Source organism: Amia ocellicauda, chromosome 9 (genome assembly GCF_036373705.1).
Source record: "Amia ocellicauda isolate fAmiCal2 chromosome 9, fAmiCal2.hap1, whole genome shotgun sequence".
Taxonomy (NCBI): Eukaryota; Metazoa; Chordata; class Actinopteri; order Amiiformes; family Amiidae; genus Amia; species Amia ocellicauda.
The window spans coordinates 5,645,433-5,666,145 of record NC_089858.1 but is presented as its reverse complement, the minus strand read 5'-3'; the positions used below and the strand labels follow the sequence as shown (position 1 = coordinate 5,666,145).

Below are 20,713 nucleotides of genomic sequence, written 5' to 3'. Positions count from 1 at the left end.
TTGTAAAATATTCTATTCATACTATTTAAGGGTGAATCTCAAAGTTCTCTGTGTGATTTCTTCCAGTTTCTTTTTAATTCTGACTACAATGCTGAACTATATCTACTGACTAATCACACACTGTGCCCGTGCTCTAGCCAATCAGAGGGCTGTATTGATCGAGTTCTCACGTAGAGGAGCGAGATCAGAGCAAAGATGGATGCACCCAGGGATTCTCCTAAACTAAAAGGAAAATGCAAGAAACACTGATTCTATGTGTATCATACATGTCAACAGAGTGGCGAATGAAGGAGTAAAGCCTTACAGCAGTATGGTGGAGTAAAGTAGAAATGGATCCTGAAATGGATAGAATTCAATGGAGTTGAGCGGACTGAAGTGGAATGTAAATACAATGTCAATAACGATTGCCTTGATTCTACCAAATTTGGCACCAATTGGCACCAAAATTGGCACCAATGAAGGTGATTTAATTTAGTCAACTAAGATTGTCTTTCACCTGATATGCTATAGACAATTCATAGACAAGAAAAATATAATGAGTGCTGAAGCACTTGAACCATAGGGGTCTGTAACCCTTGGATGTCATCATAGGGATCCGGTCTTTTCATCACTTTTCAGGCACTTATCACCACAAGCTTTTCCTCACCATGGACAATTCATCACCACTTGACATATTCTTCATCTATTTGATGAACAGTATTTTTTAAAATCATACAGTTACCCATGGTTGTAGTCTGGCTTTCAACTCTTTAATTTCACCCCCTTTTATTGATAACTCTAATGTATCCCTCTGTCTGCTTGTTTACATGGGGTGCATTTACCTTGCGCAGACTGTCATCATTCTGTACAGAATATGACCATTTATTCAATGAAGGCTCAGACTTTCAGCAGTCAGTGTGAAGGAAAATGTTTTACATGATCTAATATTCCAATTATACATATAGGGAGGAATACTTACATATGAACCAGCATGTAAACGCATTGTGCAGTACTCCAGTTTTTTTTTTGTTGTGGGCGGTCACACAATGTAAGTTTTGTTGTTGTACTTGATACATTTATTTTAACTAGTTGCCTACTGGTATATTAACGTTTAAAAAAGGAATGACATATTGCACAATTGTGTAACTTTGGGTATTTCCCTATTATCTTAAAATAAAAAAAGATGCAGGTAGGTAACAGAAAGTGTTTGAGAGAGATGGGGAGGAGGGTGTGTGTTTAAAATAGGGCTATAGCACAATTATTGATACGTTATATTTTACAACATAAAACAGTTCATACATATACTTTTATTAAACTCAAAATTTGAGTTTTTTAAAGACCACAAGTGCTGCAATAAAAATAATGCCGGTAGGGGAGGTGTTCATGCCTAAAGACAAAGGTTTCATGCTCCCCACTTTGCCAATGTGTGGATTGTGAAAATTGCGAAGATACTAAAGCGGAATTGTCCTTTGAATTGTCTGATGTGTTAACTGATTAAATAGATTGACTGTCAGTCCGAAACAGGTGAAAGTGACACTGATAAATGATTGTGTTCATTCTAATGATCACTGACTCAACCTTAACCTTGTTCATAATTTTGAATTTTGTTAAATCCTATGACCTATACACTGTAAAAACATATGTTTTATTAATATAATTAAATCAGTTTATTATACAGAGTTATCTTATCAATTGTATTATTTGTATTATAAGTTGGACTTGTTTTCAGCAAGTTCTGCTGTACACATATATTGCATTACATCACAGACATCTACATCAAAATGGTATTGTACTCATGATTAAGATAATTGATAGTTTGGATTTCTAAAGGTAGTTAGAATGATTAACAGATTAGCAGGCAGTTTATTTAAAGCTTTAAACAAATATAGGTAGAAGACGGTAAAGTATGATGAAGTTTCTATTGTGCCTTTATGTTTTGCTTTAAATTGTATGTAAAAGATAATTCACCCTGGCATTTAGGCATTTGATAGAAAGTACTAAGGTCTATAGGCTTGTAATCAGTTGTTAACTGAAGATATTAAAGTTATGGGGTCATGAAAAGTGATGAAATATCAATTATTGATCAAAAAGTACAAAGTTTAATGTTGTATTACTGAAATACTGGCAAGTTTCACGTGGATACCTTTTTATAGCTTAAGTAGATATATGAGATCAAGAATCCATTGAGAGAAATTTGTCCCCATGTTGGTGAAACAGAACCATATTTCTAGCCACATATGGCCTACCTAAACTGAAAAAAATAAAATCTCCTTAAACTAAGTTTAACGACTACGCTACTCATATGTTCATTCATAAAACCTAGTTAAAATGCCTTTAATAGCTTGGGCAATTACCATAAAATCCCTATCCATTTCAATAAAGGAAAATGTAAACAAAGGAAACACAATAATAATCCTAACTAAAAGCCCTAAAAGAATATATTAAACTCCCTCTCTCTAGTTCTCGAAAGTGTGAATGCAATACCAACCCTTGGCTTGTCCCCACAGACAGCAACACCACACCCACCACCACTAGAGTGGTCTATGTAGGATTTTCCTATTTTCCTATTATTTACCTTTTACCTTGATGTTTATCTCTTGTAATCTTTGTAATCCACATAGAATAGCAGAACTGCTCATCTCCGCCACCACTGCCTTACATGTGTCACAGTTCCCTAGCTCTGACCCTCTTTCCCCACTAGAGGCCACCAATGTTCCCTTGCCTTTTCCTGCTCCCTTCACTGCTTTCCTTTTTTCACTCTCTCAATTAACATTCCTACACACCCTTGTGCACTTCTGCTCCTGTCCTCTGTTCTCATTGGTTCTGCTCCTGCCTTCCTAGTTTCTGCTCTCCTTTATATACCCCTCAGTGCCCTCACTCTGGGTGAAGTGTTGTCAGCTCTCCCTGCATCACCAAGCCTCGTTTGCCTCGTTTGCCTCGTTTGCCTCGTTTGCCTCGTTTGCCTCGTTTGCCTCGTTTGCCTCGTTTGCCTCGTTTGCCTCGTTTGCCTCGTTTGCCTCGTTTGCCTCGTTTGCCTCGTTTGCCTCGTTTGCCTCGACCTCCTGGATTTTGGCCTTAGCCTGTGACCTCGACCACGCCTCTGATCTCTCCTTGGCTTTTGTCTGCTCATTGTACTAGCTCTGCACTTGGGTCCTTCCTCTACAGTTTTATGGTCCTCCTACGAGGCAACCGTGACAACATGGCTGTACTGCCTGTCTCTTCTTGTATTTCATATGCTGTACAATTTGGCCTCTCTCCTACTCGGGCTCTGGGGGCAGTGCTCTCCTAGTTTTGGGTATGCAGGCACAGAGAGCAGGGGCATGCGACCCCGGGGTCCACGATTCCTTCCCCTGCCAATCCTGGGTCCCTGAGCGGATGGTCTGGGGCTGCACATCTCCCATCCGCATTGCCACAGGCACCCACACGGATGGTCAGGGCACGCACCCACCTATGCTCTCCCATCTCCTGTCCACTCGGCCCACAGAAGGGGAGCCTGGTCACTCACCCCCCTTCTCTGTGCTTTCATTTTTTTGAAATAACAAAAGCACATGTTATGATAATAACACAATTAAACAATTAGTGTAAATCATAAGTTTAAAGTGATTAATAAATTAATGAATACCTAAAGAAACTAAATGAGGCACATAGCAAACAAACCTGTGAATAATATTAAAAGAAATTAAAAAATAGAATGAATGTAATAACCAGCTGTCATACCATCTGTGACACTGTTATTGATGAATTTGGGTGTCACAACAGGAGACTTGCATTCACCTAGAAACTCCTGCATCAGTGGCAGAAACAGCTTATTTCCAATGAAGATGCATATTTCTAGCAGGCACATAAATTGAAAATATTGCATCATCACCCATTTCAATTACAGAGCTCCACAGAAATAGATTTCTTTGATTTGTTTGCCAGATGTGTCCCATAGTTATATGTGGTTGGGAAGCAGAGTCAAAATCTGCCAACATTTTAGTTAAGTTTTTCAACTTTGAAATGACTCAGATGCACATTTCAGGTCTCCAAATTTTCAAAATGTTCTAGGGGAGCCCTCCAGACCTCCCATCATGAATTCCTCATTATCCTTCACCCTCATTGTGCCTCCTCCCCCCCTCAGTGGATTACTGGCTACACCACTGATCAATGGTAAAGTAAAAGATTTGGCGCATAGTGGTGACATGTCAGACCATCTCACCCTGCTCATTGATTGGGTTAGGAAGAAACATCATAAAAAAAACTAGTGGACCAATGGAGACCCATGATCTATGCCTCCCTCTAAACCTTGCCTTCATGGAAAAACTGCCACAACAAAACAAAAAGTCAGCGAAATCAGGTGGTGAAAGCAAGGATTCTAGTATCGTAACCAAAGGTAGAAACTCCAGCCAAGAGCATATGTTAAATTAATTCAATCAATTCAACATTGGATCTTGATTTAAAATGATCTGCTTGCGACAGGAGGCCATTCGACCCATCGTGCTGGTTTGGTGTCCACTAATAACTGAGTGATCCAAGGATCCTATCCAGTCTATTTTTAAATGTTCCCAAATTTTCAGCTTCAACCACATCGCTGGGAAGTTTGTTCCAGTTTGTGACAACTCTCTGTGTGAAGAAGTGTCTCCTGTTTTCCATTTTAAATGCCTTGAAGCCCAATTTGCATTTGTGTTCCCGGGTGCCTGTGTCCCTGCTGATCTGGAAAACCTCCTCTTGTTTGATGTCAGAGTTGTGCCATCTGCACTTAAAACTGCTGCTATCAAACCAGTTTTAAACAATAACCATCTTCCCCCTGACAGTCTGGGTAGTAACAGGCCTATTTCAAATCTCTCCTTCTTATCAAAAGTTCTGGTACATGTTTGTGGCACAACAATTCAGTAATCATCTTCTGCTAAACAAACATCATGATCCACTACAGTCAGGCTTTCAACAGTTTCATAGCACTGAAACAGTTCTAGTTAAGGTTGTCACTGACTTCTGATGATGTCTTCTAATTCTGGGGCCCTTTCTATCTTGGTCCATTGTGACCTTAGTGCTGCTTCCATACTGTAAATCACAATATCCTTCTTGCTTGGCTGAAAAACATGCTTGGCATATCTAGTACTGTACTTGGTTGGTTTACCTCATACCTCTTGGAACGAAAGCATTTTGTCTCTCTTGGTGGCTTCAGATCTTCTAATGGTCCTGTTTCTTCTGGTGTTCTTCAGGGGTCAATATTGGGACCTATCTTATTTAGAATTTATATGCTTCCAATTGGTCAAATCTTTAGAAAACATGGTATAAATTTCCACATTTACGCTGATGATTCTCACATTTATCTGCAAACCACACCTGACACTGACCTTGCCATTTCTGTGCTCACAAATTGTATTGATGACATCAAGCTCTGGATGAAAGAAAATTGTCTGCATTTAACTCCAGCTGTCAAAACATGACCATTGATGGAGTGGTAACTGTGTTTTGTTCTAAAATGAGAAACTTGGGGGTTATTATTGACCCTAGCTTAAATTTTGAGCTGCACATTCAGAACATCATCAAACTGTCCTTTTATCACCTCAAGAACATTTCTTGGATATGTGCAGTCTTGTCATTGTCTGCAGCTGAAAACTTTTTTCCTTCAGACTTGACTACTACAAGACCTTACTCACTAGGGTGTCTCAGAATACCCTTCAAAAGCTTGAGTCCTGATAGGGTCTCACTCTGGTGGTCACATAACCCCTATATTGATATCCTTACACAGGCTACCGGTCAGATACTGTATTGACTTTAAAGTACTGTTGCTGACTTTCAAAGCCAACAGAGATGTTTCTTCACCTTACATCTCTGAACTACTTTGCAAATACAGTCCAAGTCATGCTTTGTGATCTTCTGGTGCGGGCATTCTGGTCGTTCTCCTGACCAAATTGTGTACAATGGGTGACAGGGCTTTCTCCTCTTATGCACCTAGGTTGTGGAACACACTTCCTATTCAGATCCTTAATTCTGAGTCTTTATCTGTTTTTAAATCTCACCTTAAAACACATTTTATTAACAGCATTTTTATGATCCCCTGCTTTGTGATTGTCTAATTGTTTACTGTTTCGTGGCTATTTTATTTTTCTGTTTTATGATTGTCTTACTGTTAATTGATTTGCTTTCTCCTTTGTAAGTGCTTTGTGATATTCAATTATGAAAGGTGCTATATAATATAAAGATTAAAATAAATTATTATTATTATTATTATTATTATTATTATTATTATTATTATTATTATTATTATTATTATATTATTATAATTCTTAAGTGGAACAGCCATTCTCATTGTCAAATAGACAAATAGTTTGTTCAGAACCGTCCCTTTTATGTGACACCACTAAAACCATCAGATCACAACACTTGTGCTCACATGGACCATGAAAACATTAAACTGCAAAGGTAAGCTGCAAACTACCAGCATTTCAGAACTGTTGGTTTCAATGTTATCTCATCCTGAAGGCAAAGATTGCATCAAGGTGAGCTGCATGCAGCAGTCAGGAGCGAAGAATGCTTTACTTTGGCCTCGCCCTCTTGATATCCAATGTGCTGCAAGTGATCTGCGAACCAGAACCCCTTTCTCAATTTAGTGTGGAATTTAATCAAGAAATGTAATGGCAGCATTACATTATTGGAATCTGAACACTTTTGATGTTTCAGAGTTAATATTTTAATGAAATGATGATCAAATGATTTCTTATGTTAACATTAGCATAAAACGTAGTATTCCAATTGTTTCATATCCACCTTTTATTAGTTAAATACAATTATATGAATGAATTGCCTAATATATTGTTCCGAGGTTTGAAATCAAAACCCAAAAGAGACCAGAATAAAATGCATTAACTTCTTGTTATTTTGTGGTTTTCAGGTGGTGCAACTGGTCAAACATCATCAATATCACTTTAACAGCTTATATAATGTATACAAGTAATCACAGTTTAAAAACATAAATAAGTGTCAGTTTCAAGGAAATGTAATAAAAGCACTATACATAAATATTTTAAAGGGAAATAATTATGTTTTATGTATTTCATATGTAACTGTTTTCAGAGAAATACATTAAAAGTATATTATTTAAAATGAATATATGGTTGCACCACTGGACATTTCTTTAGTGATAAAATCAGAAATCTTGTAAAAAATAATAAATGCCATCTTAAAAGCTATAAAACAAACAAGAATACATTCTTGTGAACTTAAAAAAAAAAATTACATCCATTTTGCTGTGCTTTTTTTTCCATTTTGAAAATTGTATTTGTCATTGACCCATTTATGAGAAACAACTGTATAATCAAATTGCAAAAATCAATATTACCATTGTAATCTGATATATAGATGATACAGAAGAGCCAAGGATGTATATCCTTCTTAATTATTGTTTGAGACAGTCAGCAGATGTTCAGACCGGCTCCTCTAAACAAAGGAACGTTTGCAAACAGATGTTTTCTGTTGTGATGGAGGGACAGCGAGGGTTAACACAGATCTTGTAGGGGAATGGAGAACGGGTGCCTCCAATTTGACCATCAAGGCTGGGCTCTATTCCTGGTGGAGAGGAGAAGGAAAACTTCTGGAGGAATCTGGAGAAGAACAAGAACAACTCCATCCGAGCTAACTGCTCCCCCAGGCACACCCTCTTCCCTGGAGATAAAGAAAAGATTTAACAGATTTTCTTATATTATACTTGGAATATAGCCATGTTTACTGTTTTATTATTATTATTATTATTATTATTATTATTATTATTATTATTATTATTATTATTATTAGTAGTAGTAGTAGTAGTAGTAGTATTAGTTACTGCAACTCCCTCCTGGCCGGCCTGCCTGCAACTACTACCCACCCGCTGTAGCTTATCCAGAACTCTGCGGCTCGTCTGGTATTCTCTCTCCCCCGATTCGCACACGCTACTCCACTGCTCCGCTCCCTCCACTGGCTCCCGATACCGGCATGCATTCAGACACTGACCCTCACCTACCGCTGTCTCAACCACACTGCACCAAGCTACCTTCAGTCCCTCGTCTCCCCATATATCCCCTCCAGACCGCCGCGGCTTTCTGGTGCCAGAAGACTAACTCTGCCTCCTCTACACTTTCCTTCCTCCAGAGCCGTTCCTTCTCATCCCTGGCCCCTAAGTGGTGCAACGACCTTCCCACCGAAGTCAAAACAGCAGAGTCCTTGACCTACTTCCGACGCTTACTCAAGACACATCTTTTCAAACAGTAATATTAGTCCTTTACTCTCTGTAAGATAGCACTTTACAATATTTTATCATACTTCTTGAGTTACTAGTACTCATATTGTTATTTTGATTTCCCTTGGCCCTTGACTGTGACCTAACATCTTGTCTGCACTTAGCTTTTACAACCCAGGATGTAAGACCTCATTTATTGTATTCACTTGTGTAAATCTGAATTTGTAATGTTTAATGCCTTGTACTGAACTGTATTTTTGCACTTTGTATTGCACTTATGTTTTGTAAGTCGCCCTGGATAAGGGCGTCTGCCAATAAATAAATAATAATAAAAAACTATGTTAATGTTTAAATAATCTCTCAAGACCAGGACTGGCCATCAGTGACCTAAGATTGTTCCTTATTTTCACAAACCTCAGCGACAACTTTTCAAAATATTTTGTTTATTTTAACATTGGTTTCTCTTTGCTCAGTTGACTGATCAGGTAGACAGCTACTTCTTAGACCTGTAGCAAATCTTTGGAACAGTGAAACCATGCTTACCAGCTGAAAATGGCATGAAAGCTTCCCGTCTCACAAAGTTCCCCTGGGAGTCCAGGAAGTGTTCAGGATTAAACGAGTCCGGTGTCTGCCACTCACTCTTGTCAAACAGGACTGAGGTCAAGATTGCAAACACTGCTGTGCCCTAAACAAATTAATATGAGTGGATCTCAATTTCTCATCCAGACATTGTATGTTACTTGAATATATGGCAACTAGGTCCCTTTGTTTTCTGTGACCTGCTTTCCAAGACTGCACTTTATTTCTCCCCATACAAGGTTGCCCATATTTGAGCCACCACCTGCATATCCCTCTTGGGCACCCTGGCTTCAGAGAGCAAAAACTGGTGTCTGGCTGCCACAAGGGTTGATTAACTCCATGACCATGTATTAAAGTTGTGGCTACAACGATTTCTTGGACTTGCTGGATGGTACCATAAATTCATCTCTGTTTTTTCTGACATCACCCTTGAACAATTTGTAGAAGAAAGATGTGCCTTGGTAGTGGACATCGGAATGTCAACTAAGCTGGATGAAACTCAAAGAAGCTCTTTTATCTCCACCTATCCTGATCTTTCAAAAACTTTTAGAGTGTACACAGATGCCAGTGAGGTGGGGCTGGGTGCTGTATTTGCCCAGAGTACTGAAGGAATTGAGCAAGTAATTGCTTATGCCTCCCGGATCCTCACTGGAGTGGAGAGACATTATACAGTCTCTGAAAAGGAATGTATGGCGGTGGTTTGGGCTGTTGAGAAATGGCATCACTTTCTCGAGGGAATGCCATTTGAGGTTGTGACGGATCATGCTACACTCGGGCCTTTAACACCCCAAAAACCACATCACACTTGACGAGATGGACCTTGAGACTTCAACAGTTTGAATTTGTCATCCTGTATTGGAAAGGGAGCCTCAATGCCAAGCCTTCTAATAGTAAACCAACCAGTCTCTTACAGTCAACACAAGTATCAGAACCAGGGCAGATGCTAGGGGTAGATCTGATGGGTCCATTTCCCAGTTGTAAAAGTGGAAACACAGTTCTCTTATTAGTAGTGGACTGCTATAGCAAATGGGTTGAGCTGTTTCCTTTGCATGATGCCAAAACTAATCATGTGGTTAATATCTTCATTAAAGATGTCTTTACCAGATGGGGAACACCAAAAAGTCTAGTGTCAGACAGAGGGAGTCAATTCACCAGCCAACTCTTGAAAGATGTGTGCAAGACAGTGGAGGTAACTGAAAACTGACCACCAGTTACCATCTGCAAACCAACCTGACAGAGCGGATTAACAGAACTCTTAAAACAATTATTGCTTCATTTAGGAGAACATCACCAGAATTGGGACACATGTGTCCACAAGCTCAGATTTGCTGTTAACTCTTTCAAGAGTCCACCGGGTTCTCCCCAGGAGAGCTGGCCTTGGGTAGGAAACTTAAGGGCCCTCTTGATCAATTGATAACAAAAGCTCCCATCCCATCTTCCTAGGAATGCACACTGCTGAATAGACAAAGTTTGTTGGCTCAGCAAGTGGCCATTAATATAGATAAGGCCCACAGAAGAAGGCAAAGTACTACAATTTAAAACGAAAGTCGATGCAGTTTCAAAAGGGGGATTTGGTATGGAGATGGACACATCCCATGTCTGATGCCACAAGTACATTTTCAGCCAAACTGGCTCCAAAGTGGGATGGACCATGGGTAATTAGGAATGAGCTGGGACCTGTTAACTATAGGATTCAGTCCCTCGCAAATGATAAAGTTGATGTTATAAATGTCGTAAATCTGAAACCCTGCCTGGTACCTCCGGTTTGGGGGGGGGGGGGGTGACTATGTGGCCTTACCACATAATATGATGTGTCATATGAAATGATGAGCAATAACCTTTTCTTCTCTGCACAAGTAAGCATACACACATATAAGAATATGTGAATCAATTAAATGGCTCATCCAATTATGCACATTTGATTATTAATTAAGGTAATAATTAAGGTATAGGGAATTTTTCTTTTAAGAAATAGACAGGTAAGTCAGCAGTCACGGGGACACAATCTAAGGTCAGGTCAGCCTTCCAGAAAACCTATATACACTGCTCAAAAAAATTAAGGGAACACGTAATCATCACAGTATAACACCAAGTCAATTAAACTTCAGGGATATCAGTCTGTCCAGTTAGGAAGCTTAAGCGATTGTGAATCAATGTCACCTGTTTTGGTGCAAATTAAAGTGACAACAGGTGCACTGGAGAGGCAACAGCAAGACAACCCCCAAAAAGGGAATGGTTTTGCAGGTGGTGGCCACAGACAATTGCCCTCTCCCTATCCTTCCTGACTGATTCTTCTCTAGTTTTGTGTTTTGCTAGTGTCCTTGTCACTACTGGTAGCATGAGGCGGTACCTGAAGCCCATTCAGGTTGCACAGGTAGTCCATCTCCTCCAAGATGGCACACGTGCCGATGCAAGAAGGTTTGCTGTGTCTCCCAGTACAGTCTCAAGAGCATGGAGGAGATACCAAGAGACGAGCCGTTACACGAGGGGAGCTGGACAGGGCCGTAGAAGGGCATCAACCAAGCAGCAGGACCGGTATCTGCTCCTTTGTGCAAGGAGGAAAAAGAGGAGCACTGCCAGAGCCCTACAAAATTACCTCCAGCGAGCTACTGGTGTGCATATTTCTGACCAAACTGTCAGAAACAGACTCCATGAGGGTGGCATGAAGGCCCAACGTCCTCTAGTGGGACCTGTGCTCACAGCCCAGCACCGTGCAGCTCGATTGGCATTCGCCAGAGAACACCAGAATTGGCAGGTCTAACATTGGCGGCCCGTTCTCTTCACAGAGGAGAGCACGTTCACACTGAGCACATGTCACAGATGTGAAAGAGTCTGGAGATGCCGTGGTGAACGCTATGCTGCCTGAATCCAGGTAGTGCCACAGACTGTCCAGGAGCTCACTGATACCCTGATCCAGGTCTGGGAGGAGATCCCCCAGGACACCATCCGCCGTCTCATCAGGAGCATGCCCAGACGTTGTCGGGAGTGCATACAGGCACGTGGGGGCCATACACACTACTGAGTCACATTATGAGTTGCTGTGATGAAATACACGCAAGTTGGAACAGCCTGTGATTTAAATAGTTTACTTTGATTTTGTGTGTGAGTTTGAATCCAGCCCTCAATCGGTGGGTGATTTTGGTTTCCATTGACCATTGTTATGTCATTTTGTTCTCAACAAATTACACAATGTACAGTAAAGATTTAGATCTTTAATATATTTCATTCATCGAGATCCAATGTGTGATTTAAGTGTTCCCTTATTTTTTTTGAGCAGTGTATATAGCTTTCTCCTTGTGTATAGAGAGGGTGTGTGTGTGTGCAGATCAAGCTTAATCGTCTCTGTCTATCCTTTGTTCTATTCTTTGTTTAAAAAGTGGATCTTCCGCGACTAACTTTGAAAGAAAAAGATTGTGTGTTAAAGGATGATCTGGCATTGGGAATACATTCTTCATTGGATTTACAATTAAAGGATTACCCCAACAGGATTTCTACTCCGATGGGACTGCACAATGAGATCAAGTCCTCCATTTGTGTGTGTATTTTTTGAGGAAGATGACTGCTTAATCGTGTGAATCACTGTACTGACTTTTGATGTGTTTGCTTCATAAGCCATGTTTCCATTCATTACCTTATTCAACAGAGTCTATTAGCACCGATCTACTCTGGACTTTATATTTGTTCGATGATCATCCTCCGCCTTCACCATACCTTCTTTTTTCTTTATGTATAGATTCCTTCAATGCGCTCTGATCACTAAGCATTCCTGTTATGTGTTGATATGTTGGCAACACCAGTCTTTGTCTGTGTCAGTGTCTGTTTGTTCATGTCTATATATATATATACACTCACCTAAAGGATTATTAGGAACACCTGTTCAATTTCTCATTAATCCAATTATCTAACCAACCAATCACATGGCAGTTGCTTCAATGCATTTAGGGGTGTGGTCCTGGTCAAGACAATCTCCTGAACTCCAAACTGAATGTCTGAATGGGAAAGAAAGGTGATTTAAGCAATTCTGAGCGTGGCATGGTTGTTGGTGCCAGACGGGCCGGTCTGAATATTTCACAATCTGCTCAGTTACTGGGATTTTCACGCACAACCATTTCTAGGGTTTACAAAGAATGGTGTGAAAAGGGAAAAACATCCAGTATGCGGCAGTCCTGTGGGCAAAAATGCCTTGTTGATGCTAGAGGTCAGAGGAGAATGGGCCGACTGATTCAAGCTGATAGAAGAGCAACTTTGACTGAAATAACCACTCGTTACAACCGAGGTATGCAGCAAAGCATTTGTGAAGCCACAACACGTACAACCTTGAGGCGGATGGGCTACAACAGCAGAAGACCCCACCGGGTACCACTCATCTCCACTACAAATAGGAAAAAGAGGCTACAATTTGCACAAGCTCACCAAAATTGGACAGTTGAAGACTGGAAAAATGTTGCCTGGTCTGATGAGTCTCGATTTCTGTTGAGACATTCAGATGGTAGAGTCAGAATTTGGCGTAAACAGAATGAGAACATGGATCCATCATGCCTTGTTACCACTGTGCAGGCTGGTGGTGGTGGTGTAATGGTGTGGGGGATGTTTTCTTGGCACACTTTAGGCCCCTTAGTGCCAACTGGGCATCGTTTAAATGCCACGGCCTACCTGAGCATTGTTTCTGACCATGTCCATCCCTTTATGACCACCATGTACCCATCCTCTGATGGCTACTTCCAGCAGGATAATGTACCATGTCACAAAGGTCAAATCATTTCAAATTGGTTTCTTGAACATGACAATGAGTTCACTGTACTAAACTGGCCCCCACAGTCACCAGATCTCAACCCAATAGAGCATCTTTGGGATGTGGTGGAACGGGAGCTTCGTGCCCTGGATGTGCATCCCACAAATCTCCATCAACTGCAAGATGCTATCCTATCAATATGGGCCAACATTTCTAAAGAATGCTTTCAGCATCTTGTTGAATCAATGCTACGTAGAATTAAGGCAGTTCTGAAGGTGAAAGGGGGTCAAACACAGTATTAGTATGGTGTTCCTAATAATCCTTTAGGTGAGTGTATATCTATATACATGTATTGTCATTAACAAGATACATATATAAATATAGTTCTGAATGACCCTGACTCCCTTACATTTTCTGACAATTATTTGATAATGAAAATTGTTACAAAGTTACAAAGATATTCTTCCAGATAGTCTACACCAATGCACAAAACAAATGGATAGAACTAGTTGGATAGGTATATTTATTTAAAAATCTAAAATTACTCCATATATATATTTGCCTATGTACTATTTCCATCACTCTGTGGTGAATGGGGAAATGATTCATACTTATTTAGAACTGAGGAAGTGTATGTACACAAACCAGAATCTTCAACACCATTAATGACCTAATGTACAGTAAAGCACAGAAAATCAGGTAATCATAAAACAGAAAAACTTAATCTTCACCACAAATAGACACCTGTTGTAAATTGTGTTCAGCCCCCTTGTGATACATTTATTCAAATTAGACTTCTTTTGCAGTAATATGGCTGCTCTTTTGCAACATAAATTACACTGTTTTAATTACTGATGTATTGTGAATCTTAGTGAGAGTTCTTGTTCAAGGCCAAAGATGGCAAGATTGCAACTTTAGCTGGTCTTTTATTTGGCTTCTCTTACCTTTGGAAGAAAGTACCCTCCTATTGTTGTGTCTTTGATCGCCATCCTTGGTGCATTCAGTGGTACAATATTGCCCATTCTCTGCACTTCATGGATCACTGCATCAGTATAGGGCATGTTGGCTCTGTCTGCCATGGATGGTGGTCTTGCCTGTCCGATCACTGTCTATTTCAGCTTGCACTTTCTCTGGTGAGAGACAAAGCAAAGAAGGTCAATTCCTGTGTGACTCGCCTTGTCATGCAATGTGTAGCCCATGTATGCTGTGGCTTTTTAACACTTATTTGTGCTGCTTTGTTTGGTTGAGATCTTGACTGATTTTCTCTTTGCTCTACATTGGTAGTAATGATACAGAGGTTAACATGCTTTGAGGCTTCCACTATCTTCACACAACCACTTACCTTGGATCTCTAGGTACTTCATCATGTAGAGCAGAGCCCAACGCAGTGTGGTGGAGGTGGTTTCAGTCCCAGCCAGAAAGAGGTCCAGAGTGCAAAGAACCAGATTCCTCTCATTGAAGACAGATAAAATGGCCTCTTTACTCTGACAGGAACATTAAGAATCAAGAGTCACCTCATGAGACTATATTTGCAAAGTATTCTCAAACTCCAATAAGAGCATAAGAAAGTTTACAAAACTTTACATTCGACCCATCGTGCTCGTTTGGTATAAATTAATAACTAAGTTATTCAAGGATCCTATCCAGTCTGTTTTTGAATGTTCCCAAATTGTTGCTTCAACCACATCGCTGGGGAGTTTGTTCAGATTGTGACAACTCTGTGTGAAGAAGTGTCTCCTGTTTTCTATCTGAATGCCTATAAGCCCAATTTCAATTTGTGTCCTCGACACAATGCAGAAGAAGTGTTTAGAATGGCCCTTTAGGGAGAAATCTTGGGGGGGGCAGTTTACACATTAGAAAAAAAAGATGAGCCTATTTACACTCACCTAAAGGATTATTAGGAACACCTGTTCAATTTCTCATTAATGCAATTATCTAACCAACCAATCACATGGCAGTTGCTTCAATGCATTTAGGGGTGTGGTCCTGGTCAAGACAATCTCCTGAACTCCAAACTGAATGTCTGAATGGGAAAGAAAGGTGATTTAAGCAATTTTGAGCGTGGCATGGTTGTTGGTGCCAGACGGGCCGGTCTGAGTATTTCACAATCTGCTCAGTTACTGGGATTTTCACGCACAACCATTTCTAGGGTTTACAAAGAATGGTGTGAAAAGGGAAAAACATCCAGTATGTGGCAGTCCTGTGGGGGCGAAAATGCCTTGTTGATGCTAGAGGTCAGAGGAGAATGGGCCGACTGATTCAAGCTGATAGAAGAGCAACTTTGACTGAAATAAGCACTCGTTACAACCGAGGTATGCAGCAAAGCATTTGTGAAGCCACAACACGTACAACCTTGAGGCGGATGGGCTACAACAGCAGAAGACCCCACCGGGTACCACTCATCTCCACTACAAATAGGAAAAAGAGGCTACAATTTGCACAAGCTCACCAAAATTGGACAGTTGAAGACTGGAAAAATGTTGCCTGGTCTGATGAGTCTCGATTTCTGTTGAGACATTCAGATGGTAGAGTCAGAATTTGGCGTAAACAGAATGAGAACATGGATCCATCATGCCTTGTTACCACTGTGCAGGCTGGTGGTGGTGGTGTAATGGTGTGGGGGATGTTTTCTTGGCACACTTTAGGCCCCTTAGTGCCAATTGGGCATCGTTTAAATGCCACGGCCTACCTGAGCATTGTTTCTGACCATGTCCATCCCTTTATGACCACCATGTACCCATCCTCTGATGGCCACTTCCAGCAGGATAATGCACCATGTCACAAAGGTCGAATCATTTCAAATTGGTTTCTTGAACATGACAATGAGTTCACTGTACTAAACTGGCCCCCACAGTCACCAGATCTCAACCCAATAGAGCATCTTTGGGATGTGGTGGAACGGGAGCTTCGTGCCCTGGATGTGCATCCCACAAATCTCCATCAACTGCAAGATGCTATCCTATCAATATGGGCCAACATTTCTAAAGAATGCTTTCAGCACCTTGTTGAATCAATGCCACGTAGAATTAAGGCAGTTCTGAAGGCGAAAGGGGGTCAAACACAGTATTAGTATGGTGTTCCTAATAATCCTTTAGGTGAGTGTATATTGACCTGTCTGTGCCTTTTTTCTGATGTGGAAAGTTTGATCAAGTTGTAGGTGTTCAAATGAGTGCTCATAAGTGCATCTCATCTCTCACTACTACAGAAGTCATGTTGCATGTATGACATCATGAGGAGAGCTCATTAAAACTCAAAAATATTTAGCATTCAGAAACCATTATATTTCTCCTGGCCCTTGCCTTATGATGCTTAAAGACCAAAGCCTAAGGAAAAATTGTGAGACAATTTGGCAGGTCCAGTCTTCCAAAAAGTCTTATCTGTCTTACGATGAACAATAAGACCTTCCTGTACTTCTGTTTGAGTAGTGGGGATGATGCTGTAACTTTTAGAATAAATGTAAATGAATAGAAAAACTTTACTATTTCTTCCAAGTAAGAGTCAATGTAGTCTTGGGGGGCTGATGGGTCCCAGTTCTCCTTGTGTTTCTCCAACTCTTTTTTCACAAACGCAATTAGCTCTTTGTAGTTGCTGAATATTTTATTGTGTGGCCCTGGAACAAGCTTCATAGCAGCAGGAAAAGCTTTGTAGAGCTGAGGAGGAAAAATTGAGGATTGCATTAAACTCATTCTAACCAGAGTCCTCTTTAATGCTCAGTGCCACAAGAATTTTGTGAATTTGGGTTTTACCAACCATATCTTTTTTAATAAGCTGCATATTATCTATAAAATCAATCACATCAGTGGTGTCTTATTTATGTTTCTAATTTTGAATTGTTTCCTCTGTAAAACTGAAAGTATGTCTACTAATTAATGTCTATTAGAAATTATGACAGTTTAGAAAATACGGGTGCGTCATGGTACTAACACAAAATCTGACAGAAATATTTGTACAGATCTACAATTGTTATGTTGCTCTGTACCTTGGCCCAAATGGTTCCTGCAAGGTAAGTAGATTCGGAGAGCAGCTTCAGCAACTTTTGAAAATGATTGTCACTGTATTCAAACCTGTGTCCAAAGACCATGCTACAGATGATGTTGGAGACAGCATTATTAAGAATGAAGTGAGGATCGAAAGACTTTCCTGAGTGGGATCAGTGAAACAGAGAGTATTATGAAACAATTACAGTCTTGTCTAGACCTCTCAAAAGTAAATATTGAGAAAGAAGTGTCTCTGAGCTTTATTAATTCAGGGTTGCGATATATTTTGGTTTACATTTCACCTGAACGTTTTATGATTACAATCACAATATTTTATACTACGCTGTTGCTGTCTGAAATAATTAGCTCTGATGCAGTTTGGGGACAGCTCTCCCACTTGTAGATTATATTAAGTGTTAGCTAACCCATTGGGAACTTTTGGGACTATTGGTGGTAAAGCATCTACCCTTTATTGGCTATGTATTGTCTAATGTTCCAGTCACACAACACTTCAGGAACTGTACCTTGCTCGTTCTCAAGAGCTTCTTGAAGGAATCGTCTCTCCTCGACAATGACAGACTCCAGGGACTTTTTACCCAGTCCAAAATTCCTTAGCGTGGAGAGAGTGAATCTTCTCTGTTTTTTCCAATGGAGGCCGTTGCTTAAGATCAAGCCTATTGTGAATGGAGGACACTATTTTTGTGAAAACTTTATAATATACTCAATACTCAATAATATACCTTCATTACCACTGCAACTTAAGTTTACTAAATTTACAAAATCTAAAACATCTGAAGAAGTGTTTTTGCAAATGATTTCTGTTAAAATATCTGTATTATAATTTTTAACAGATTCAGTGTGCAAAATATTAAACAATGTGCAAGTGTAATGGCAGTTTTTAAGGTAAAATGTTCCTTTTATCAAGGATTTGATGCACTGAGACATACCACTTCCGGAATAAATTCTGTCCATTATTGGGCTAGAAGGCCGGTCAACAAAATTCTCTCCCTGATTGACCAATGCCTCCTTCACCATTTTGTGACCCATAACAAACATTGCTTTGTCCTTTCCCAGACGAATGCAGAAAACATTGCCATAGGCATCTGCTAGCTGTTGAAAACAAGTCATAATTTCTCCTTATTTTAAGGGTTAATCTCATATTGGAATTTCTGATTTAAGAAAACAGTTATGCAATTTTACCAACTGAAAGATTTTGCATATAGACCACCACGATGTGTTCGATTTTTCATGTTATATGTATTTACTGATAAACTTCTACCCCAATATAACATGATCCGATATAATGCAAATCAGGATATAACGCGGTAAAGCAAAGATTGTTTTGAAAGTTAAAACACAAAGCCGAGCGCATTTACAGCATTTTTAAACTTTCACTCTGAAATTAATTTCTTAAAAATGTTGTCTGCGACATAACGTTAACTGTAAATCTGTTGATGACTTTTTTTTAGCTTCAATTTAAGCTTTTCTATAAGTAAAAACTGAGATCTCCAAAATGTTTTCAAACTTTTTAATAGTTAACATTTCATATTACATAACAATTAATGTATAACATATAGTTGGCTAAATGACAAAGTGGTACAATATCCTATTTGCTAAAGTACCCAAATCCCTTTTTATAAGGATTTCTAAGGATGTGTAATTAAAATTGTATGTGAATTTTTGCATTTTCCTAAACACACAGACCAAATGATTGATGTTGATGAAACCAAGCCCACATGGTTGCATTTAGCAGTGTTTAGTACCGGTGTTGTAATTAAAGAAAGGAGATACAATTTAAGCATTGTAGAAGATATTTATTTACTGCTTTTATTGTGTTAGTTCTAACAAAAAATATTTGCTGACTATTGATATCGGAAATGCTCTAGGCCAAAGCAAGTTTGAAATAATGCGGTTTCACCTTTCTTGTATCCAAGTCAATCTATATGTGGTAAGAATATAAAGTAAGGTTCACTCACCTTAGTTAGGTAAATATGTGGCTGTTTTGTGTCAATGTTGAAGACATTCCCAATGAAGGGCAGACCCCAGGGTCCTGGGGGGAAGTTCTTGGGGTTCCTGTTCTTGAGGAAGTCAGTTATCAATAGAAATGCAAAAATGAACAACAGCAAGCCTTGGACATCAAGCCCCACCAGCAAAGAATACAGGAACATGTCAGGGATAGGGACCTTAGCTGAATACTGAAGAAAACACTGTACAATTCCCACTGCTGTCAGTTGTCTGTTTGTATTGTTTGGTTGGCCTCTGCACGTTATGTAAGAACCAAATGGATCTGAGTTCTCACTCTATAGCGCTCCACTTTTATCTCTCATGACATGAACAATTGCCCCATGTATTAACCTTGGCTGCAAACGTGCAGTGCTCTGGCAAAGACTGGTAACATCTCACTGAATAACACAACAATCCTATTCCAGGCACAAGCTTCCTGGAAATGTCCAGAAGCAAACTGATGTGCCATGTGACTGTTTCTGCCTCTATGTAAATGGGAGAGAAAAACATCAAGTAAATCAATACATAGCTGATACTTGAATACACATTTGGTTTCTTAACATAGATAAGTTGATTCACTCAAATGTGTGCACACTTCCTGTGTTTTCAATTAAGTTGAAATGGAAATCATATTTAGTCAGAGAGTATCTTGTTTGCTTTGTAAAAGGATTTCAGTGAAATTAGAAACTCAAAGAACAATGATTTCCCCAACATTAAGTGCCTAACAAAATCAGTACTGTGTATAAAGTCTAAACAAAACAAAACAAAACAACTTTACAAGATTTTTTATATTGGCTGCACAGTTCTTATAATGCAAGTGTCATGAAACGCAATGGCTTTGGGTGAAGAGCAAGCTGCTGAACGGTTATTATTGAATCCTTAGTCTTTGGACTGAGTTTGTTGGGCAGCATTGTGCCAAGAACATCCACAGATGTTTTGTTATTTACTCAGTGGCAAGCCATGATGATTTGGACTGGGGTAGAGGTAGCAAGGTAGAACCTTCTAAACCTTCTTTAATACAATTGAGTTGTGAGATTAGAATATATTTGTTAGCGTATTAGTACAGTAATTATTAGTTCATAATTATTTTAAGATGTTATATGTAATATTAATAAAAAAATAAAAAATAAAGAGATAAAGTACTTAACATGTTGCAAAGTAACAAAATTAACCAACCTTAGGATGCTGACATTTTAAAATATTGTTTAAACTGGACTCACTTGCTTGCCATAAAAAATGTGT

At 39.5% G+C, this 20,713-nt stretch overlaps 1 pseudogene; it reads right to left on the bottom strand.

Annotated features, from left to right (window-relative positions):
- Nucleotides 1-6,717: 6,717 nt before the first annotated feature.
- Nucleotides 6,718-19,733, bottom strand: LOC136758463 (cytochrome P450 2J2-like; annotated as a pseudogene).
- Nucleotides 19,734-20,713: the final 980 nt, after the last annotated feature.